General features: G+C 39.4%; 2 long non-coding RNA genes across 2 annotated transcripts in view; one reads left to right on the plus strand and one right to left on the minus strand.

Annotated features, from left to right (window-relative positions):
• LOC117886695 overlaps nt 1-25,716 on the minus strand; it is a 138,341-nt gene that overhangs the window by 13,307 nt on the left and 99,318 nt on the right. Inside the window, exon 2 of the long non-coding RNA XR_004648027.1 lies at nt 14,520-14,698. This is a non-coding gene — a long non-coding RNA (uncharacterized LOC117886695). The remainder of the gene's footprint in view (nt 1-14,519; nt 14,699-25,716) is intronic.
• Nucleotides 1,792-12,402, plus strand: LOC117886694. Its single transcript, XR_004648026.1, has 3 exons — nt 1,792-2,069; nt 11,742-11,788; nt 12,305-12,402. It is a non-coding gene; the product is annotated as an uncharacterized LOC117886694 (long non-coding RNA).

Genomic DNA, 25,716 nt, shown 5'->3' on the forward strand with positions numbered 1-25,716 from the left:
TTACTGTGGTGTTTTTTCTGTCACTTTCCATTTTTACTCCTAGTCCAAGGAAATGAACATTGAACCTGTGATTCACTAACACAATTGGGAATGATTAGGAAAAAAGGGTAGCTCCCCCCCCCACACACACACACTTATGAGATAGTGGAAATCACATCATCACCCAGAGATGAACCTGCAGAGATAGACAGTGATCCAAACATACCTGAGATTTGTTAAAAAAAAAAAAAAAAAAATTATCTGGATTCAAAGCTATATGACTAAACCCATCTCTCATACTATAAATATTTCTAATACAGTGCCTTTAAACTATGCACAGGAATCCCTTGATTCATTACCGGCCCAATGTTTGTCTAACACCACCTGCATGGGATTAAATCCAACAATTGAACCAGTATAAATTTGATCAGTTAGGCCCTATGGATATAGATCTCTCTTTTGGAGGAAAATGATTGTCTCTTGTTTAAAATAAAAACTATTTAAAAAAATAAATAGAAATATGCATTGTTAGTTACCAAATACCACATTTTATCATTATCATGTGCTTCTTTCTTTGCTACTGTAAATTTTCCAACATTGGAAACACTATCATGTCCATTCTCCTATGCATGTTGCTCCTCTACTCCTATGGTGTTTAAAAAGTGAACATGTAGTTCTTGAATAGCTTCAGGAAGAAAGCACAGCTAAAATGTGTGGTTTGTGACTCACTGCAGAGATATGACAATGACTTCCTGAGATGTTGAGACTTAAATCATTAAGGCAAATATAGACAATTCCCTAAAAATCCAGGGCAAGCTTCCCAATTGGCATAAATCGGAATAGTTTCTTTGAAATCCACAGAGCTACATCAATTTCCACCAGCTGAGAACATCTGGCCCATTATTCTGGCAATATCGTTGCCAATATGATAAGGAACAAAATCTTGAGTTTTCATTGGTTTTATAACACCAATTCCTAGGAACTGGCATGAAGATTTTAATGTAGCCTGGTGCAAAATCTACAAGGTTTGCATCTTTAGAAATAGTGCATAAAGGACTTCAAGATCATGTCATTCAGATGAGTCAGTTCTCTGAAGTATCAAAATAATACACTATCAACAGTGCATTATACAAAGCTTCCAGTGGACCCGGGGGGGAAAAAAACTTCTGGGGGCTCACATGACAGCAAAAAAAAAAAAAAAAAGTATAATTTTATGATACACTGTAGACAGAAAAAGCACACTGGAGACTTGTATCTACATAATATACATTGTATGAAATGAAAAACATGGCCTCAATTTTAAATAAGCCCTAGATATTTTCCCACAAAACAGCCAGTTGAGCTTTTCTTTCCAACAAGCATTAAATGCTAAGAAGTCAACGGAGTAAAATATTTCAGACATTTACTGGTTTGATAAAAATCTTCTGAAAAAGTTCTCTTTTGTCTCCCCCATTTCCTTTACTTTGCATTTCATCCAGCACAGCAGAAATAGCTTTGTTATTTCAGCTGGTAATACTTGAAAAGTCCTGTTGTAAATTTTGCAGAAACCTCAACAAACACAAAAAGATGTTTGGTGACTGTAGCGTGAAAAAAAAAATAGTTTCACACAGTCTTTTTTGTGACTATTAATAATATTAATAATATTTTCATGGAGTCACATGGTATCTACCAGCCTAAATAACTCTTGAGAAAATAGCAACTCGTCCCACTTTTTATTATGTTTAATCTTAGCCTTGAAACATTAAGCATTATATTACATCCAAAACATCAGAAATTTTGGGCCAATCCAGCACAAAATATCTGTGGCCTTCTGGGACAGAGAAGCTGAGGAACGCTGTCTATGTTGTCTCAGCAAAGAGCCAATTTATTGAGTATAGGTTACATGTTGCAGATGCCCACATGGAATCTTGCACAGCAGCCAAAGAGTTGTGGAGCAGTCTGAGGGCAAGGAAGGTCAGAATTCATACAGATTCACAACAGCAATTATAGGATGACAAACTCCACCCCTAAAACAAATATGACTGGTAATCATCATCAACAAGTCTACTGACAGAATTCCCATCACATATGTCTACGGTCAAAGTGTCAAGGTGGGTGAGGTAATATCTTTTATTGAACTAATTTCTATTAGTGAGAGAGACAAGCTTTTGGGCTTACACAAAGCTCTTCTTCAGATCTGGGCAAAATAAAGGGGTCAAAGTGACATTCAAATGGTCAGACATTCTGACCATTTGACATCAAAGTAATATTCAATGGTCAGGCATTCTGGAAATAAAGTCCTAGAAATTTTGGGATGTATCTGTTCTGGTTTGTGTAGTGGTATATGCCAACGTTCACTGTATGTTTTGTATTGTCTAAAGGAGAAGGACAAGGAAATAAAAACACACAAAAGCCTTATTAGTATATATTATGTTTAAAACTTCCCACAAATCCCAAATAAAGTTGAATTACCTAGGACATAAGATCTGGAAGTATTTTCACCTTAAAAAAAATACATCAGAGAAGAAATAAGGACGTTTGAGATTTGCCCTCCAAAAACATACTTTCAACCGGCCACACACTGTAGTGAATCAATGTGTGAACAAAGACCAAAACTGAGAGCCACACAAAATGATTCATGCGTGAAATTTTGCAGGAATGAATCCCCCAGCATTTTGTGTTAATAATTCTTTGTACCACCTCACTTTCATGTCTCTTATTTCTGATATACTTGATTTTAAATAATAAAAAAGATGCTAAATTTGTGTGGAACATCATTAGCTCAGACTAGAATGAACTATATTCCTCCAAATGGGGGGGCAAGTTGAAAGGATACACTGTGAAATTTCTTGTTGAGTGGGCCCAAGGGACTGGATCTATTGAGGACCTTTCCAGTCCTACATTTCTCTGATTCTAACATAGACCATCTATCTCTATGATCAAATATATATCTATCTCAAATATATATTAACTCCTTATTACACAGAAATACACTCAAACATTTAACTTAAAATGTCCTGGAACAAGACATGAGGAAAGAAATTAATGTGCATAAACCCTCCATGGCATTGAGTTTTGGAACAAAAATCTCACTGGATTCCTACAACTCTTCGGGAAGATTAGTTATCTTTTTAACAGATAGCTGTTTCAAGAGCCTTAACAGAAGGTCTTTACTTACAAATATGCTCTTTCTGGGATGCAGTTTGTACAGAGAGTCATATAGTCTTCCTCAGCATCTTTAGCCAGTCTCTGCAACAGCTATTTTGGAGATAGAACTCAACTAGCTGGCTTCAATGGTTGTGAAAAGAAAACAGTGGCTTCTTAGGTCTACTTTAACTGCCAAAATTCTTATCCTCGCTATGTACAAAGCAGACAGATCTCCAGATATAACCAATTGTGCAACATCCTTATAAAGTTTGCCAAGTATGTAAAATAAAGTAAATAAATTATGAACACATGTAGCAACAATTTGTTGAACTGTGTAGCTATCAAATACATTTGAATATTTTGTTTAATTTACAAGATTATTCTGCTGCCAGGTACTTACAGTATGGCTTATACCCTTATGATTTTATGTTATGGAAATAGTTCCCACTTGCTAAAAAACTTTCCACTCTCCACCTACAAATAATAAAGGTCTTTTTCCAAAGTCTTAAGTAGTCTTTTCCTCTTTTTTATTTCTGTACTCACTATCTTCTGTCTGGCAGTACATTACTTGAGTGTACACTCACACAGTTGAATAATTTGTTCACAAAAGGCTATCTGGAATATTGTGTGTTAATTTTAACACATACTAATTATATACAGATACAAACATATCTCTCTCACACACACAGAGAGATGATACAGAAACAGTGTATGTGCATGTGTGTGAAAGGCAGATGTGGGATCGGAAATTTTATCTTTCAAAAGCCTTGATGTAAATAATGGCTCACTGCAAGATGGCTGCCTAAAATCACTAAGACAAAAGAATGTGAAAGTGAGCTCGAAGACATCCTGAATATGGCATCAGAACTGCTTCAAATATATTCTTGATTATTTTATTACTAACAAAGTCCTTGGAAGTCTGTGTTGTCACTATGGCAACTGGGACTTACAAACAACCAACCTCCCAAGAGGTAGGGAGATGACCTATGTGAAGAACAGCTCTCTCTTTCACTTCTCTTCAGTTTATCCTCTCTAGCTTGTTGTTCTTCTATTATGCATATTAATATAGCCGAAAGGTTCCAAACAGAGATGGCTGTAATGACTTCTATCTGAGGACAGCTATAATTGAAGGAAATGTACAACATACGTGGACTTTGGAAGTTTCTATTGAAAAAATGTAGGAAAAGAGTAAATATGTCAAGGGGGGGGGTCTCAAACACACCAACGAGATTTAGGTTCACAAGTTCCACTGGTATTTAAGCAAGAAGACAGAAGAAGCCATTCAGCAAGGTCTATCCTCCAGCCCTAACGTTTTCTGCTTTCAAGTATCTTGAGAAGTCCTCTCAAAATCCATAAACATCCCTACACATACAAAGCTGAGCACTGGTAGACTGTAGTGAAGGATATAGTCCAGAAAAGGAGAGAGCAGCCTAACCTAATCAAGAGCAGTATGTTATCAGAGCAGAAGGAAGTGACATTTAAGGCTATATATGTACTTTTGGTTAAGCAGTGACTAAAGGAAAGATACTAGCCTACAGATATGGTATAAACACAAGAATGTAGAGGAATGTTTTATTGTGGGATATGAACATGGGGGATATAACTAGGAAATATGAGACAACATTAAGGAAGATTTAAAGTGGATATCAGGAAGAATTTTCTCACAGTGAGATGTTTGTATGTGTGCTCATACTACTACATTCTGCTTCTAGAAATATTATTGAAGAATTATTATTAATAGTCTCCATTGTATATATTCTGGGACCAATAATCTCTCTAAGGGCATATACACTGGGACAACAAAAAGGTATTTGTAACTCAGGTTAGTTTCCCGCATTAACTAAACTCAGGTTAAAATAATGTAATGACATGGCAACTCGAACTTTAATCAGGATTCACAGCTCACATTCAAGCTTCTAGGGCAGCTAGGGGTTGAATTCAATCCACTAATTTGAGTTAAAAGCAGAATTGTCTTCACTGCTATTTAAACCTCAGTTACCTAATGAAAGTTAGCTAACCCGAATTAAAGATATCAGATGATTTCTTTTTTCAGTGTAGACTTATTCTACAAGTAGAGTGAACTTTGTGTGTTGCATCAGGCTAAGATACAGTCTCTATCATGAAGAAATCCCTTTGTTTGGCACAGTTAATATAGGTTAGACCAAACACTAGAAAAGCGTATCATAGGTAACCACTCTGTAATTACAGGGAAATGTACTAGATCTGCCAACCAGTCTTACATCTGTAACTTATATGACCAAAAACAAAGTAAAGAAACATTTTTCAAACATTCAGGACCTGATTCAGCGCTATTGATTTAGACCAGCTGAGAATCTGGCCCTCTGTCTCATAACTAAGGAGAGTTTAAGTGGCCTTCCTTTGCTCTGAGTTTTGAATCTTTGTTCACAAGACTTCCAGTGAAATTTTGCAAAAAACCTGTGGCTTTGAAATCTAATATTTGTATTTGATGGAGTAAAGTTTTTTTTTTTATTTTCTGTATTTTTCATATTAACAGTCATTATCACATTTGTAATTTTTTTGTCTAACACATATATGAAATCATAACATTTCGATAGAAATCTTTGTATCCCATATAGGACATGATAATCTGGAACCAAAAGTATTAGTGTGCAGTTTACCAAATTTTATTTACAAAAATTTTCCATTATAGATTAAATCATTTATTGCAGCAGGATTGATCTGACAAGTTTGTCACATGACACTATTTCAGAAAGAGTAGTAGCGAGGACCCTACTGAGCTGCTGTATAGAAAAACCCAGCAATTTTGAAAGAGTAGTTTTTTGAGATTCAGGATACCTAGGGATTTGGTATGGTGCAGGAGCTGTAATCCTGTCCAAGCAAGCCAGAAACAGCACATGCCCTGCCGAAACAATTGCCCTATTTGATGACATATTGTTTATGCTACAAATTATGCAATAGCTGGTAACTCAGTACACGTGCTTGGAAAACTGCCTGTAAACTCCAGGCCAAGCGCTCCTCTGGTATAAACTGGTGCAGTTCCATGGCTTTCCATGTGAATATATCAATACAATCAATGTTTGTTTTCTTGTAAGTGAGCCTAAAACTCAGCCTTGAAAAGGTGTGTGACTTGTATATTTCTTAGTGAAAGTGAACAGTATACAGCCTCTGCTGTAAAAATGAATGATCTTGCATGTGTGCATGTGAAACTGTTTTCTATGAAAAGGGCTCTTTGTTTTGTGATGATTAAATGATTCATGATTGCAGAGCTGTGATGTGAAACACTAACAGCAGTTCAGGACATGGCTTAAGTCAATAGGAAAGTTGTTCTCACTTTTATCACCGGGGTGTAAATCAGTTTGGCTTTTATTTTCAATATTTTTAAGCTAGTGCATATTAGAAAAAGCTCTAAAGATCAGCTGAGTTCTTGAGGTTGAGATCTAAAAGTACAAGCTGCCATACAACGTAGCTTAAGATTTTTTTGTGTTTTACAGTATTTTTGTTTATTGTTGGCCATATAGCTACTGAAATCATTGTGATTTGCAGCCACTGAACAGAATTCCGCCTCAATCTATGATAACTACATAAACAAGTGAAAACCTTGTGCTGATATATTCAAAAATCCAAGCTATTCCAAAACTTTTCATATTGCTCATTATTGCCTTTCAGTTATTACAAGGATAGCGTATCCTGTGTCTAAAATGGCTCAAGACTCACGTTATTATTTGCACTCCATCTAAAAGTTAGGGCATGGCTTTTGTTTTCCTTTGTTTCCGAATTTAACCCGTTTAAAATTGCAATGCAAATTTTTAAGACTTCACAAAAACCACCTCAAGATGAAAAAGAAATAATATTGGGAAACAATTATGTTAGATCTAATTTCAACTAAGTTTATTTTGCAGTAAGTGGTTTGCTTACAAGTCAGCTGATGAATATGAGGGAAGGCCATGCTGCTCTTTTCATATTATGCCAGGGAATACTCAATAGAATGGCATAAGAGTTTTATCCACATGGGCTTGAGTGGCCATTACTCACGTATGGCTAATGGACACTAAAATGAGGCTATATGCAGTGACTTATCTGGTATACCTTGGGTGGCCCTTCCATATCTGCCCTGCAGAGGTCTGGCTGAGGAGTTTCCACCGGGGGGGGGGGGGGGGAGGGACATGCCGCATAGGAAATACTTGCTTCTACTCATTGTAACTGTAGGTGCAGGGTCTTGTTTCAACAAGGTAGCACGGGGAGCATGAAGTCCTTAGTTTAACCACCTGTCATTCTTAGACTTTCAGTAGGCAAACGAAAGGAACAACTACCTGTCTGTGGCAGTGTAGGCCTGGATCACAGGTGGAGTACACAGAGAAACTCTGAGGTCATCATGTGGTGTGGGAGGAGCAAGGCGTTTTGCTCACCCTACACCATGGGCAGCAGCTCTGCCCCCAAATGTCATAGATCCTGGATAAACAAAAGACAGTTCAGTCTGCACAGAGGCCCTGGGCATCTGCATCAGCTTTGGACCCTCTAGACCCGTTTGCCCTCCACCAGCCATCATAGCTCAGTTGCAGTTGTGCTGCCAGGACCTTTTCTAGCCATTGCTGCCACTGGAAGCCTGTCATCTACCCCATTCACATACACTCCAGGGAGTTTCCCCCAGCAGAGAGGTGGCTGCCGAACAATTAGCCAAGCCTCAGGATTCATAAACCTTTTGCTGGGCTTTTTCAGTGAGGGCCATATCGTTTCCCCAGCTGTAGAGATCCCTGATCCATCAGAGGACTCTGTTGGTCTGGCATAAGTGATGATGATGCCATAGAGATAGCAAGGCCCACATCTAGGAGATCTTCATTTAGGTTCCCATCCACATTGCTGTAACTGTGCCACAGATTTTCTTTTCACTCCCTTCTCCCCCCACCAACTTTATGAAAATTGCTTTACTGGTTAAAACAATTCAGGGGATTAAGAAAGCTTCAGCAGATGGCAATGCACTTTTCTGTGGGACCATTCCACATCTCTCTACAAAGTTGTTACCTAGTATTTTCTAGCTGAGAAACAAAGAACCAGTCCGCCTGTTAACAAAATTGCTGAGATTTTACCAGTAGGAAGTTTGCACATCTGTTTCTTTGTCTCTCTTTTTGCCATATGTACTGTAGTAGAGATCATGTGAGTCACTCTATAAATGTCTAACATTAACAGCCTGATTTTCCACATTTTTTTTTAACATAAATTACAAGGAATTCTCTCTTTCAATTTTGAAAATCATTAATATTTTAAACCATTTAACAAAACACTGTCTGCCACAAGTGCCCAACATAGATGTTTCATTTTGATAACCTTCCCACATCTAATTTGGACCAGAACCAACTGGCTTTCAGGTTTCTTTTCAAAATGACGTTTCATTTAAAATTTCACAGGGTTTTAAAACTTCAGCACAACAAAAGGAAATTCTAATGTTTTACTGTTTGACTTTCACAAACGAGCAGTAGCTCTGCAGAAGTATTTTACCACCAGGTATTGTTTGGATTTAATTCAAATGTGATGTTCCCCAATGGGGAAAGATAGATGGAGCTTAGTTAATATCACTCTTTCCTCATTATCCAAAATAAACTTTAATGCAAAGCAGTGGTAGCAGAGAAGGGGTAATGGAAGGCAAGTTTGTTCTCTTTTTCTTAGTAGTCCAGATAAGATGCATTTGTATGTTTTGGCTGTCAGTAGCAGAAATAGGAATTGCTATATAAATGTCAGCCTGAGCTGAGAGATCCAGCAATTCACTCCCCATCCCCCACCTCTTAATTCTGATTATTACCAGACAGAGAATCAGCCCCTCTCTGAATGCTGCTTTCAGAATGGTTTCATCGTAACGGGGGGGAGAAATGGACTCATTTACCAATGGAAAGGCTGTTATCTTGCAACAGCTGTTTATAGTTAACTATAACCCATACTTAAACATTTAAAGTCTGCTTCTTGTTTAGTTCTTATGGTTTGGGAAAGGCTTTGGGGGAGATTTAACCCAATGTTGTCCCTCCCAACAACAGGATACAGTTGACTCAGGAGTTGGAAATTGCTCCATGTCTGATGTGGTACAGCCAGACCCTGTGAATAAGTAATGACTGCTTTTTGTTTTCCTGGCTTGGTACTTAAAGACTAATGAGAGGTTAAAATTTCTAGAACTAAGTCAGCAGAAGCCTTGCCAACAACATTTACACAAACCCAAATGACATACAACATAAAACATTTTAGTATTAAATCATATGGGAATCTGGTGAAAGGGAGAGAGAAAAAGAAATACACCCTTTTTTTTCTGGCCCTTTTTTTTCTTTTTCTTTTCTTTTTTTTCCCCCAGCATTCACAAGATTTCCTTTTCAAGTTTTTCTTGTGTTTCATTTCAAAGTATTCCTTGCTGACAAACAAAGCAATTGTTGTTTAGGATTTACAATGTAAAAAAAAAACAACAAAACTTGCCAGCAGTCGAACTTCAGTTCTCATCTGTTGTGTCTGACAACTCTCAATGGAGAATACAACTAGTCAAACTGCTACATACTACTGGGCAGAACAATAAGAATATGTAAAATACAAGATGAAGAGATGGAGACTTGCTGTAAACAAAATATGTTACTAATGGGATACAGCAAGGAGAACAGGGAAAGGGGAAAACGTATGTGCAAATTATTTTATCTCAGTCCTACCTTCAGAAAGCAGACTAGTTTAGCTGGCCACATGTAGCCTTTGCTAACACTTAACTAATTTTTCATTAACTGCTCAGCAGGGGTGAGCACAGCAGGAGACATTTGGATTTTAATGCCAACCTCAACTCAGAAGAGTTGAGCAAACTGAATCCTAACTCATACTTTAAAGAACACAGGATTCTTTGGAGTTTCTACTGCCACTAGGCTCCAACAGTGGACTCTTCTAGTCCAGCTGTGAGGAAGTAGCTTAATTCCTCCTGCTGATCACATTCCAGAAATGGTCTTTTCAGTGAAACAGCCCATAATTAGAGCTCAACAAACAACTGATGTTCTAGTTTGGTTGCTGAACTGAAAAATCCCTCCCCAAACTTTGGTTGGAGTAGACATGAAATGGAAATGTTTTGGTTTTTCCTCACTGAAACATAAAACCAGAAATATTTATTTCAGGTAGAACAAAAACATTTTGTTTGACCCAAAACAAAACACATGATTTCATTTTTTTTGGTGTTACGTTTTTTTAAATCATAAATAAATTTTGAAATGAAATATTTCAGAACAAGAAGTCAAGCGGTTTCACTTGACTAAACTAAAATAAGCCATTCTTAAAACCTAAATACATGTGTTCGTACAAGGGGGTTGTTCTGATTTAAGTTAAACTGGTGCAGGTTTTTCATATTTACAGGGCCTTATAGGAAATCGGTGGAGGCACATCAGCCAAAAAAAAGTATTACGGAGAATCAGGTCCACCATGTTCATGTCCATTTTGACAGATCCTAATGCAGTGATGTTATTAGAATTTCCTCCTGAACTATTTTGCCTAGCTACACATGTGTAACTGTGCACCTTATAAATATCCATGTATGCTATACTCCAGACTAGAAACAATTCCCCATGACGAGCATAGGAAACATCAGTTTAAGCCAGTAATATCGTACATACTATTAAAATGGTAAAGGAAACCTTTTTGTCTCTGTCTATTGCTCTGCACATATGTTTTATATACCTACATCCAATTATTACTCCTGGGGGGATTCTGCACCAATTTTAAACATTTTGCACACAATATTTTAAAATTCTGCAAATTTAATTTGTCAAAAATCACACTATATAATCACACCAGTTTCAATTATGTTGGTAATTTATTTCAAAATGCCTGTCAGCAAGTATGTCTGTAACAATACAGACACACATAAAAATTCCCCCAGGAGTAGAGAATTAAAGAAACCCCCTATGACAATCCAGTTCCTGTTTCTCTGCCCCCTCACTCCCAGAGCCCAGCTGGGGGGGCCAGACACTCACACCCCCTTCCTCACAGAGCCCAGCCGTGCCCCCGCAGCCAATGTACCCAATCCCCCTAAACCCCAGAACACAACTGCAGGGTGCCCTTTAGCCCAGATACCTGCACCCCCTTCCCCTGAGCCTAGCCGCAGGGCCTCACTCCCTCTGAGATCCCAGCTATGGTCCCCCCAGCCCAGACACCCACCCCCCCCTACCTCTCAGAGCCCAGGAATCCAAGGGGGGAAACAACCGAGTTGCCAGGCCCGGGGTTGCTCTCTTCCCCTCCCCGCAGCCGTGTCTTCTATGTGCGAACTGCCAGGTCTAGCGGCCCCTTGTGGTGGCCAGCTGCACTGCAGTCCATTTCTGTTGTGGAAAGGAAATTCTGCACAAAAAAGCATTAATTTCTGCAAAATTCTGCATTGTGCAGTAGCGCAGAATTCCGCCAGGAGTAAATTATTATGTGTGTGTGGCACTTGCGTGCATAACATTTTTCATTCATAGTTCTATGACAATGCTTTCTACATAGATGAAGTTATGAACATACGGTAATAAAAACCTCAGACAAGTGATATTTATTAAGATTGTAGACGTTTGCTGTATTGTATCCTGAATATGTCTTTTGCAGTTTTTGAATATATTAACTTAATTACAGTATTCATATAATTTATAACATTCTTTTATGCTTTGTCCCCACCACCACAGCTGCTTGATGAAATGGCCCAGATCAGGGTGTTGAGCTCAAAGATGAAGTAAGTTACACAGTACTTTATTCCCCTTCCCCTTCTCCTTTCAATAGTGCTGTGCTATAATTTGCAATGTTCATTAATCAAAACTGCCTTTTTTAAGCTGTCCGATGCTTGTGTGTCACTTTTACAGTTCATTCTTTATGAAAAATACTTAATATATGCTAGTAAAAATGTTGAGAGTACTTTGAAATTATGATTATTGTTGTTTAAAAAGGTCTCCCTCTTGGGTCCTTGAATTTGCCCTGATGGTTTTCTTAGGATATCACAATGGTGGAATCGGTCATCCTGTGATCAACTGGCTGTGTATACATTGACTAATCATATCACAATGGAAGATGAGAAAGTAAAGGCTTCAAGGCATCTATCAAAATATACTGATAGCTAAAATATACTGGAGTAATGTGTCCAAGAAGTGTGTCATCTTCTGGATTGTGAAAATCATCCTAATTGTTGTGTGTCACTCATAAAAGAGCCTGACCTAGTGGAATACTGAGCCTCTACAACTTGGTTTGATTTCAGAGGGAGTTCTTGGTGCTCAGCATTTGTTGAACAAGAAGTCAAGCATTTGTTGAGACCAACAGGACCGCACCTGTTTGCATGCAGAGAAGAAACCCACCTTTCCACATTGAGTTGAAATACCACATGCAAGTAGACACTTAGACATGCTTATGGGTAACCTTTATGCCTAAATGTTCATTAGCATATACAAATATATGTTTATAGGTGTAAATCTGAGTGGAGTTTACAAATCTTGCAGGTACGCTTTCAAAGACTACTTTCAAAATTTCATGACAAAACGTTCATGTACATGTAACCCTTCTACCAGTCAGAGTTGGTAGCAACAAGGTCTGGGTTCAGTATCTAGGGGTTCCATTTCAATAATACAACACAAAACTGGCTCGAGCCCCCACCCAGTGACCTGGGACAATTACACACGACCCCCTGGGCACCTCTAACAGGCAATACTCCACCTCTCACAAGCACAAAGTCTGAGTGTAGCAAAAACTTTTAATAAAAGGAGGGAAATAATGCGGCATTAATTTGGGGAAACATCGCAAACAGGGTTTATAAACAAACCATGATCAAAAGACCCACCACCAAGTAAGTTGTGCAGTGTCCTTTTTCCCTCAGGTCCTTAAATCCAGCAACCCAAAAGCCCCTTTAATGTGCCTGTCCCTTCTCTGTCCCTCACTCATAGTTGCTGGACCTGCTGTCCGCTTGCCACGCCTCTCCACTAGCCACCTGGCTAGCCACTCGCCAAGATGTCTTCAGGACCCCCCACTTAACACAACTCTCAGTGATTTCAGCTATTAGTGGGAGAACCTCACTGCTGGTGCGCACTGTGCAGTCTCTTGCAATAGAGACACAGTCCCAAAGTAGGTCTAATACTTAGACCTAGGTATCAGTGATTTCAGTTCTTCAGCATGTAACAAGACTCTCAACTGAGTCTAAATTAGCTCTTTTATTATACTGTCAAGAGAGTACGGATAAAATGATGTCTAGGGTCCTTAAAACAGGGCCCACACCACCAGGTACAAGTACCTATCCCCACACTTTCTCAACTCACTGGGCTTTGGAACCCATGTCCCCTGTCTAGCGAGTGCCGTTTAGTTAAGGGTGAGTCTCTCCATCGGGGTATGCCAAGTACAGTTCTGCTTCCCTTGATTCACACAACAAGGATAACAACCCTTTATTACTCCTGCCCCAATAACAAGGAGACTGGGGATCCCACACCAGCCAAAAGTGACCATTTGGGCAAGCAATCCCATCATACTGAGCACCTAGGAACGGTGGGCGTGCCCATGCTAATGAGATCTGCTCCTGAAGTCCTTTTCCACAGCTCACCACTAGATGTCAGGGGAGAGCTCATTCAGACTCTGCTTCCATATACAAGCACTCGAGAAATCACACAACTGATTAATTAAAATCCCATTGACAATGGCTGGGAACCAAAGATAATCTCATTGAAGCAATGTGAAAAAACAAACAACCCAACAAAAAACATACATACAATATTGCCACTCCTATTTGTGAGGCATTAGCTTATTTCACATAACCTCTTCTGAGCAGATGGTCACAGCTGTAGATCAAGTTTATTCAGCTCCTCCCACAACCCAACCCTCCCACCTACTTTTTCTCCAGTGATGCCATATACCAAATTCATTTTTGATCTATCCCAGATTCTTTTGTGATGTTTTAGCCAACAAAATTGAACCAAAATGCCATAATGAACAATAATTTGTTCATTTTTAAAGCTTCAGGATGATGTAAGAGTGAAGTATCTATTATCCACAGGCTTTTCTAAAGTGATCATCATAGTATTTACATTGAAATTAGCACATTATTATGCTATTAAAATATATATTTTAAAGTATAATGTATATACTGTTACTGAAAGTTTAATGAATTGCCTATTCCTTCCAAATGTTATACAATCAGTCAGCCTAATTACTGAATCTATTTTCTTCACAACTAAAGGACTAAAATATAATTTTGAATGGTTTCCATAGGAACTTTGATGACATCCAGAAAACAACTTCACAACCCACTTTGGGGTGATAACCTGAAGGCTGAGAATCACAGCTTTATAGGATTAGCATCTCACTTGGCAGCTTTTGCATCAAATGAAAACAGAGTGTTTCTAATCAAAGAAAACACTGATCTTTTTGTTCCAAAACAAAAACATGTCTAAAGAAAAGTGAACAAGGATAGTCAGGCAGGCTACAACTCATACCTTTGAAATGGAAAGGCCTTGCCATCCTTTGTTGTCTCAGTCTTGGGTTGCTGATTTGTGTCATATGGCCGCTCTTTGTTTTACTAGCTTTTGGTCTTCCTTTCATCTGGTGAAATTCTTTAGGTCCTCCCAATACAGAAATAACCATAGTCTTCTCCAATTCCTGTCCAAAAGTGGATCTAGAAGAGGTGAAAGTCAGATTTATGGTACGGTTACATTTTGGTTGATTCAAGAGGACAACAAACATAAGCCTGGGAAATAATGCTACAATGTTATCTTTTAAAGTTAAGATGATAAAACAGAACAAGGGCTAGAGCAGGGGTTGGCAACCTTTCAGAAGTGGTGTGCCGAATCTTCATTTATTCACTCTAATTTAAGGTTTTGTGTGCCAGTAATACATTTTAACATTTTTAGAAGGTCTCTTTCTATAAGTCTATAATATATAACTAAACTATTGTTGTATGTAAAGTAAATAAGGTTTTAAAAATGTTTAAGAAGCTTCATTTAAAATGAAATTAAAATGCAGAGCCCCCCAGACCGGTGGCCAGGACCTGGGCAGTATGAGTGCCACTGAAAACCAGCTTGCGTGCCATACGTTGCCTACCCCTGGGCTAGAGTTTTTTTCCTACAGTAAAGTAAATGTAAACAATTCATTGGTATCAAGAGCAAATTAAAAACAGATATTCCTTCCAGATAAGATGTGGATTGCAAAAGAGAAGTATTGGGTATTGTAACGAGGATTTGTTGATGTCAAATGCTCAGAATACAGCAGGGGTTGGCAACGTTCGGCATGCGGCTCGCCAGGGTAAGCACCCTAGCGGGCCGGGCCAGTTTATTTACCTGCTGACGCGGCAGGTTTGGCCGATTGCAGCCCCCACTGGCCGCAATTCGCTGTCCCAGGCCAATGGGGGCGGCAGGAAGCCGCGGCCAGCACATCCCTCGGCCTGTGTCGCTTCCCGCCGCCCCCATTGGCCCGGGATGGTGAACCGCGGCGAGTGGGGGCCGCGATCTGCCGAACCTGCCGCGTCAGCAGGTAAATAAACTGGCCCGGCCCGCTAGGGTGCTTACCCTGGCGAGCCGCGTGCCGAACGTTGCCAACCCCTGGAATACAGCAAATGAGCTCATGGTGGGAGGGGACAAAGCTGTCAGAAATTTCATTCCAGGGAGTGGGGATACAAGTTGGACATTTTGTTTTGTTTTAAATTATAATATTTAGGTGCAGATATCAGGTTGTTCAGTTTTTGATTCCACAGAGCAGACTGCCCTAATGAGCATGTGTGGAACTGAGAATCACTATGCAGAGAATGAAGGGATGATACCCAGATCCACAAGACTGAGAAGGGCACCTCAAAGACTAATAGAAAATTCTTTGTGAGTTATTTTATTTATGTGTACATATAATGTTGTGTATTATGTGTGTTCATGTTTATTTGTAAAGGTGAGATGTGAGGGTCTCTCCTTAAAAGAACCATGCTTGGGAGTTGGCACTACCTAGTCTGACTGAGCAGATGGTCCCGGACTTACTTCTAATAAAGAACTATCTCCCTCAGCTTTGTCAAAGGCTCCTTCCTAAGAACTCATGAATATCATACTGATGACTGTTGGACTCCTGATTTTACTACATATTGTTACTGGGAATTTGTATGCCCAGTCTGAATAAATCAATATCAGGGCTAATCTAAAACACTTAATAGTCAATAGAAAGACATTGATTAACTTCAGTGGGGTTCAGAGCTGATCCTTTAGTTGCATATACCGTAGTACAATAAATGTTATTCACTATGCACTGTCTATACATTATTTTTGTTGTTTTTTGTATTTTATGTCCCGTACACAATGTCCTGATTCTGCAGCATTAATATGAAAAAGGAATGAGCGCAATAAGTCACTCCCTGATGCCCTTACTCTGACCCACAATCATTGATGTACCATTTCAGAAATGGCCCTCTCCCTCAAAAAAATGTTTTGTACTGTAAACAATGAACTTAGGCCCCAGCGTTTTCATTGAAGTTATGCCTAATGAGCACTATCTTTGTTCACGTGCACAGATCTGAAACCGGTATAACTGGCTTGGCAGTCACAGAAGCATTCTATTTATTGGGAAAAAGCCAACAAGAAAGGGGAAAAACTTGTAGCAATTAGAAGATTCTGGTGGCAACACCAGCTGGTAGAAGATAACAGTGGCCATCTTGATCTCATCCACAGGGCATATTTGATTGTTCTTTACAATACTGGATGGTCTCCAAGAACACAAGTTTAGAGTCATACTGAAATAATCAGAAACAAAGTGTCCTAGTGTAATAAATAATAATAATACCTCATATATTTACTTTGAGATATACCAATTAAAAGAAAGTAATGAATAATCACACTGAAGTCAATAGAATTATCGTGGTGTGAAGCCAACATAAATTAAAGGAAAATCAGAATCACTGAGTATGTGAAACGTTGTTTTCAGATTCCTTTACATTCTCTAACCTCACTGATGTGCACTGTTTTGTTTGCAGTTTTACAAAAGTGAGTCCAAATTCTGTTCACAGTTGCATCAGTGAAAATCCAGAGCAGTTCCACTGACATGTGTGGAGTTAATACAGATTTATGTCAATGTAACTGAGAGAAGGATCTAGCCCAAAGTGTTTGATGATTAACTGCATTATTAGTCAGTCACACATCTTTTTTGTTTCTCTGAATCACAGAATGAGGAAGGTTGCAAGAATATAGGTCATGCACAGAGTTTGAAGAGACAAACATTTTCTTTTAGCCACATACGAAAGACTTTATTAAAAGTTTAATGCAGATACAGTTTAAGGCAAAGATGACAAATTACACCATTTGAAAATGATTATTGATTTATTAGGATTTATACCAAGTCTTATGTAATGGTGGAAACTAGTTGTACCATCTTATAATGTAACCACAGTGTTTTCTTCTTTCCATTTGGGAAATGGACAAAATATATGTATTGCTGTAACACAGTAGAAAACAAGATTTTCTTAATGTAAGAAAGACTTTGTAAAGTTTAGTGCAGAGGGTACCTGTGACCTTACACTTCATATTCTTCATGGAAATATGCTTATGATATGGATATGGCATAATTGAGATATACTTTATGCAAGACAGCTCATGTAAGATATAATTAGAAACATTGTCATTTACTGAATGTGATAATCCAATTTGTATGCCTGTATCATTTCTGTATCTGAAGTTAGGAATATTGACCATGTATCTGTATTTCAAATGTGCTACTTTGGGTGACACCCACAACTAGCCCTTCAGGTACAACAATGAAAAGCCAGACAGGGCTGATGGCCCATTAGTAAAGACAATGGACTGTGAAAGAGTTTAGTCTTCCTGTGGACACTCCAGACAGCCTGAGAGTAATGGCTGCTACAACCCTGCAGAGACATGGGTTTGAGTCACCTGGTACTGGACCCGCCCTCCCCTACACCCCTTGGAATGCCAGTATTTTTCCATTGGAAGACAAAGGGTTCCCACCATACACAAAAGCTATATAAGGCAGGGGAGTAACATCATCGTGGTCCTCCTCAGCCTCCCCACCAAAAGAGACACTGGGAAACACCTGAAAAGAAGAACTCAGCTGAGGGGAGAAGAGTTGAGCCAAGGCTGAAAGGTTGTCTAGCCTGTGAGTAATAATACCTGAAGTTTCAAGCTGCAGGCCAATGCAGCTGGCTTTCAAGAATCTCTAATCTGCCTGAAACAACTTTTAGGGTGAGAAATTACGATTTGTAGCCAATTTCTTTAGTGAAATAAGCTTAGTTTGCATGTTTTGTTTTATTTGCTTAATAATCTGCTTTGTTGTTTGCTATCCCTTTAACCACTTAAAATCTGCCTTTTATAGTTAATCAAATTGTTTTGTTTATTATTAAACCCAGTTTGTGCATTTTCTAATGGGGGGGGGGCAAGAAGATGTACATATGGGTGAATATTTATGAGCTTGTGCTGTGCAGTTTTTTCTGTACAGCACAAGACAACATACCTTTGGGTCTGCACTCCAAGGGAGGTGGGCACCTAAGTGCCTTAAGCTAAGTCTTCCCAGAGCTGATCTCAGTGTCTCTGTCTTTCTGCAGCTGGGCGTGGCCCTGCCTGTGTGCGTGTGCTAGAGGAGACTTAAGAGCCTGGTTCAGCAAGACAAGTTAAAGGGGGTCCATAGTGGCAGAAAAGACGGGCTCAGTGGTATCTCAACACATCAGGTGGCACCTGAAAGGGAGGCACCCATCACAGTACCATAGCTGTAGATTGCCACAAGAACAGCAGCAAAAAACATCCCATGATTCTAAATTGTAAAAATTATTTAGCACAGTTCTTGAGGGAATCACAGACATAATTGGTACAAAGAGTGAAAAAAGCTGAGTTAAGACAAACTGGGAATGGACTATTACTATTGTATTTTGTGGCCAAAGATGGCTATTTGCTATCATACAGAGATGGCTGTCATTGTCGTGCTTATGAAAACTATAATAAATCTATGAATTCTTCTTCTTCCTTGCCACTTCGCTATTTGGGTTTGGTGATTTTTTATACTCTTCTTCCAAAACTCATGAGCATATGCCAGGCTGTCATGCAGATTGGTCTCTCTGAGGTCCTCTGATGTCAGATCCATAAGTCTTTGGTCTCCCCCTTGGTTGTCCATCCAGAATCATTGCAAGAGTCATCTCAACGATAAACACGATGTTCTCATTTTAACAAAGTAGCCTAGCTTCCCTCAACTTGTCTTCAGCTGGAGCAACCCACTGTAGTCCCTTTATAACCTCATTTTGTGTCCTATCACTGAGTGTCCAACTATTTGACCATCTCAACATCCTAATTTCCACAAAGGAAGCATGTTGATTTCCTTTCTTGTGGCTGGCCAAGTCTCTGCTCCATACTTGAAGATGGGTCAAATTAAAGTTTTATACATTCTACCTTTTTACTATATTGGCATCTTTTTGTCACAGAGAACTGGAGTCAGCTCCTGCTATTTGCTACAAGCAGCTTTAGTGTGATGCATCACTCATAAAGGCACTAACATCAGCAACCATTAATCGTAGGTATTTAAATTCTTTCACTCAAAAGTCTCTTCCTGTGATATCCTTTTAAGGGGAATGCTCCAGTTATTCCAGTCTCAGTTTTATCTATAAAAAGCAACAGAGGGTCCTGTGGCACCTTTGAGACTAACAGAAGTACTGGGAGCATAAGCTTTCGTGGGTTCAGATGCAAGAAGTGAGGTTCTTACCCACGAAAGTTTATGCTCCCAATACTTCTGTTAGTCTTAAAGGTGCCACAGGACCCTCTGTTGCTTTTTACAGATTCAGACTAACATGGCTACCCCTCTGATACTTGAGTTTTATCTATGTTAACTCTAAGGCCTTCTGAAACTATGTTGCAACTGTTCAGAATTGACTTGCACAGTCTCACAATCTTTCACACATAGCACTAAGCCAGGGGTGGGCAAACTATGGCCCACAGGCCGAATCTATCCCCTCAGGGCTTTGGATCCGGGCCGTGGGATTGCCAATGGGAGCTTCGGGGGAGGTACCTGGAGGCGCGGCAAGAGCAGCGTATGCGGAGCCCTCCTCTTCCCCTCCCGCAGGGACCACAGCGCTTCCTGGAGCAGCGCGGTGCGGCACGGGACTGGGGACAGGGCAGGCATGCAGAGAGCTAGTTCTGGCCCCAGTGCGCGCCGCTGCCACTCTGGAGCCACTTTAGGTAAGCGGCACCGGGCCAGCGCCCAAACCCCGCCTGCACCCTGCCCGAGCCCCCTCGTACACCCCACACCCTTGCCCTGAGCTCCCTGCTGCACCCCTGTGCACCCCAATCCCCTGCCCTGAGTCCCCTGCTGCACCCTGCACCCAAATCCCCTGCCCTGAGTCCCCTGCTGCACCCTGCACCCAAATCCCTTGCCCTGAGGCCCCTCCCGCAGTCCGTACCCCCCCTGTACCCATGCCGAGCCTCCTCCTGCACTCTGCACCCCTCCTGTACCCCAACCCCTTCCCTGAGCCCCCTCATACTCCCTGCACCCCTCCTCTGCCTCAATCCCTTGCCCTGAGCACCTTCCTGCACACCACACCCCCTCCCAAACCTCGCACCCCAACCCCCTGCCCCGGCCCTGCATACAATTTCCCCACCCAGATGTGGCCCTCAGCCCAAAATGTTTGCCCACCCCTGCACTAAGCCATCAATAAACAGTATGTTCCAAAGTGGCTCCCTTCATATATTCGCACTTATCAAATCTATGATAACCAGAAACAAAAGGGACTCTTGCTGATCACCTGATGCAGGCTATCTACTGTAAATTCGGTACTGTAGCCCCCATTTAGTGTTGACTATGATAGTCACTCCCTAATACATATCCTGGATAAAACTGACATACCCTTTTAGCACACTTCTTGGTCACACATGGCACCAAACTAGTTTTCATGGTACCCAATCATATGCCTTTGCCAGGTCTACAGAGACCATACCCAGTTGCCATCTCTTTTCTCTGAACTTCTCCATGAGGATTCATAGCACAAACATGTCAGCAATTGTTCTCCGTCCCAGCATGAATCCAAACTCACCTGTCCACTGAAATCCTAGCCCCACTGAAGTAAATGGGAGTTTTTCTACTGAAGTCAGTAGGGCCAAGATTTCACCCAGAGAGTCGACTAAGAGGAGATAGACCCTTTGCTTGGTATTAGCTGTGTGGAGAGGACTCTCCGCACATATTACCCCTTCCTGTTGAGATGTATGTGTGTGCTTTAAAGGGAATTCTTGGAGTAGGGGCAACTCGGGAAAATCCTATTGTGCCTCAGCCAGAGATCCGTGAGTTCTGACTGCAATGCCGGCAGGCAGCCTCCTTCCCCTGACAGAATGTGCCCAAGAACTATCAGAGAAGAGATCACAACTTCAGGGGAGGTCCCCACACCCCAAACTCCTCCCATGAGTAGGTCTGCATTAAGGGTTGTTCTGAGCCAAGGAATTGTACAAAGCATTGCACATTAGCAATCCTCTAAACCCACTGGTAAATAACTTCATAGGAGGCTCAGAAAGAACTAGTTTGGTATGTGCTTTGAAACTTTTCATTTATTTGGGTGTTCCCCGAGAAATCCCCCTTCAGCTTAAAACATACACAAATAAATTCTTAGTCCATTCTTAATATGCATTACAAGAAATACTATAAATGGTAACTGTCGCCAAAGCACACTAAGAATAACATATGTCCTACCCACAAGAGTGTATTCATACTATGACATTTTGGTAAGCATTTTTCTTGTTATTGTTTAGTCTCCAACTAGGGCATACTGTGAATGAGCCCTGCTAGATCTCGTAACTAAGCAGAGCCAAGCTATATTATTATTTGCCTAGGAAATATGTAGCCATTTATAATCCCATAATCCCTTTTTTTTCCAGAGTAAGAGTGTTTCCTTTCAGGGACTGGATAAATTTAAATTCATGCAGTTTCAACTGGATATGGTACTCTTCCTGTCTTAAACCATTGTGTTGTGTTAGTGTGCTATTAAATAGCCATTATATTCCACAGTAAAGGTGGATAGTTCATTCCTTATTAAAGCTAGCAGAAATATTTCAAATTTATTAAAATGTAATTTACAACAATGACAAAAGAAAAAAGTGTGTGAAAATTTTGTACAGTTTTACAACCATCAAGATTTCAATGGAAAAAATGGGAAAACTTAACAATTTTCACCAAAATATTTATTGGATTTTGGCCTGCTATAATCCCTACCTGGGAATTTTCTATTTTTGACGGGGTACAAGGGTTTATAAATTAATGGTTGTGAAGTCCTTTCAAATTCTTGGATGAAATATGATCTAAAAAACAAAATATTTTTTCATACTGCTAAACCATTTAAAATTACATTTATGAATAAACCTGTTCTATTGGTGAGCAAGATTCTTCTGAAAATGGAATGAACCATGTATTCCATGTTTTCAACAGAGTAAGTAATTAACCATTTACTACTATTAGCAATTTGTTAAGGTTCATGGTGGATTCTCCATCACTGACAGTTTATAAATCAATATGGGATATTTTCTAAATGCGTCTAATGCTTTAGGAATTATTTGGGCGAAGTTCTATGGCCTGTGTTATATAGGAGTCACACTAGACGATTCCAGTGTTGCTTTATGGCCTTGGAATCTATGAATCTGTACCAATCTGCAGAACCTATGGCATTTTGCTTTGCCATTCTCCCCCTCACCATCCCTGTTCATCATTATTTATAATTATCCTCATTATTGAGACATTTTTCCTCATCCACAACTCTAAATTATGCTAAAATGAATGTGCACATACACAAATTTAAGAGCACCGGTGTACACAGCAGGTGGTTTGATAGTTCATTTGTGCACAAGTACATCCCCTCCCCAATGACCCAATGAAATGTTATTGTTAGTTGAAGCTTTAGGCCCTTCGTTTTCAGGAAAGTGTCCTAATATATTACACAGACACACAGTAATGGTTTGTTTGCTCTTCCTCATTGTTTCTGCCAACTCATACTTCCTGTTTCTAACACGTGTAAGAATTGCATTTTTTCCAACAGGAAGACCACGCCTTGTTTGCACAAACACAGTTCTTTTTTTCCTCTACATGCTATCTTTCAAGCCATGCAAATTGAATAATGAGACTTTTTCCCCTCCCTGGCCCCAAAATTCTAGCAGCATTCATTTAGTTTCCATGTAAAATGTAATCGGCTTCATAATAGGTCACTCGCAAATATTCTGCTTGCAGAATCTCCTGCTGTTATGCTAATTGCATGATAATACAATATACAACCAAGGCCCATGAACACTATTAGATCATGCATTTCATTTTGGTACTGCTGTGCAGTAGGGTGTTAAAGAAAGTGTCAGTTAATACTACAAATACAGCTAAGTTAGAAAACTAAAAAATGTATCTTTAATAATGTTATAATAATCAAAATGCTGGTCATGTCTGCAGACTTAATAAGCACTTATTAGAGCAGCATTGAGCTGTTCACCAAAGCTTCTTTTTTCCCCCATGAATATGAAATTGCTGATGTAGTCTAGGCCACAAAACCAGAAACATTCAAATGACTCCAAGTGAGGAGTTGTAAGGTAATATTCAGTACAAGATTGATAGGGAAGCGAGCAGTGGGGGATGATTTTCAGGTTTGTAACGTGGATGAGAAGTAAGGCAGGAGATTGTTACATGCAAGAACCTTAACATTTAAGGTTTATGGATTTTGTTGAAAAAAATTTAACTTTTCTATTTGTAGATCATTTGTGAATGAAAATTAGCCCATTCCCCTCTAAGACTGGCTAATTTCAAACCTCTACTTCAAAACTAAGTTTCAGAACTGTGTTCAAACAAATATCAACATACATACTGAAATATGCAAATTCAGAATATACACATTGTTCAATGTAAAATCCCAGTATCATGAAATTTGGCAGAGAGGGAGTGAAGGTAGGAAATGGAAACCTGCAGATATTGAACCAGGTAAGAAACACATCATACAAAATGCACCTTCTTAGAACGCCATTCTGCATTAAACAATACTAAATTCAATGGGATCTGCACAGGTACCCCTTCTTATAGGGCTGTTTGTAAGACTGTTGCCTATATCTGTATTTATGGCATCACAGCTGCAATTGTCCAGCCCTCATTATTTTATATGTTCCCCAGCGATCTCAAAAAATGTTGAGAAAAACTTCCATTAAGGAATAAGCCTACTGTTGCTTCTAAGTTTGCGAGAATCATCACCAACTGGGAGGTATCTTGAAATGAGAAACACATCTTTTGTATGAAGATATTTATTGTTCCTCATTATAGATTGTATAATCCTGAAAATGTGAAAAATAACTACAAATTTTAATAGGTTCTTCCAGGATTTAGCCAGTCAGAAAAATAGACTATAAAGTCACATTTTCCTGTCTGAAGATCTGATCTCACTCTTTGTTCACCTCTACTGGCCTAAAGCAAGCTCAAGGCAAGAAGAATTTCCCAAGTAAGGGTGAGGGATGGAGTGTGTTAATAATAAGGTTGATGTCAATCTAGGAAGAAAATATTAGAGATTGTTTATGAAAGAAAAAATTTCATTCCATTTCCAGTGTTGTTGTACAGAACAATGCCTCTGGATTGATTTGATCAGTTTATGGAATTCTAATCAGCTGTTGCTGATGGAGAATCATAAAACAAGTACATAAAGATTTAATCTGTCAAAAGGAAAGCCAAGTAGGGGAGTGCAATAGTTCATTCTGTCTGTGACATCCTAAGTCTTTCTCTTGGATTCAGAAATATTTAAATAGAGTGGTGTCAAGTGTATCCTGATGGATTGTAAGGCCTTACGTTTTTTGTTTTTTTTTTTAATTAAACTACTTAACTAAAAAAAATCACATTGGAAATGAAAACACTTTTCAGTCTAACTACAGCATTTTAAAGGGGTGGTGATAACACTCTTGATATATTCAGCTTTAAGAGTAAGTATTCTTAGTACATCTTGTGGAACAGTTTATTTCCCCAAAGGGAAATCTACTTCAAAAACTTGATAGCTTGCCTGCTGTGTTTTCCTAGAGATTTCTCCAGCATGGAGGTCTTCAGAATATGCTCTCCTTTCAGATGTAGAATTCTCCAACAAAATGAAATACTCAGCACTCAGCATGTTTCAAAGACAACTGGAGAGCTATTTAGATGGTTTAGTGAGTAAACATTTGGAAAATCCAGGTTTAGGATAGACCCTCATGACTGAAAAGCTTGGACATACATCATACAAGTGATTCTCTCTCTCTCTGGAAATGTAGTACATTATCAGCATAGAAAAGGTATTACATTGCCATTGTTGTACTATATAATTTCCCATATTTCTACCAACCAGTCCTGTTTCCATATTACTTTCTTTTTTGTTCCAGATTGATCTGAATAACTAGAACTCAAGAAAATACTTACATGAAACAGGATATATTAAAAATACAGAGACCACCAAAGCTTGATAGTGCTCTGTACGTCAATTTAAAATTGATATACTGAACTGTATGTTGACTGTCAGTGGGAACATTATATAAAGGCTTGAGGTAAGGACATGACTGTACAATTGCTAAAGATGGCTGTTCCCTGCATATTGTAAAACCAGTACTTCTTACTTTCCCACAAACATTTAATGTCGGTATAGCTCAACAGGTGGATAAGTCTGTCAAGATCTCATCCCATTAGCAGAAAGGCCTTTTAGGGAATTTCCTC

The sequence above is a fragment of the Trachemys scripta genome, chromosome 13 (assembly GCF_013100865.1).
Source record: "Trachemys scripta elegans isolate TJP31775 chromosome 13, CAS_Tse_1.0, whole genome shotgun sequence".
NCBI lineage: Eukaryota > Metazoa > Chordata > Testudines > Emydidae > Trachemys > Trachemys scripta.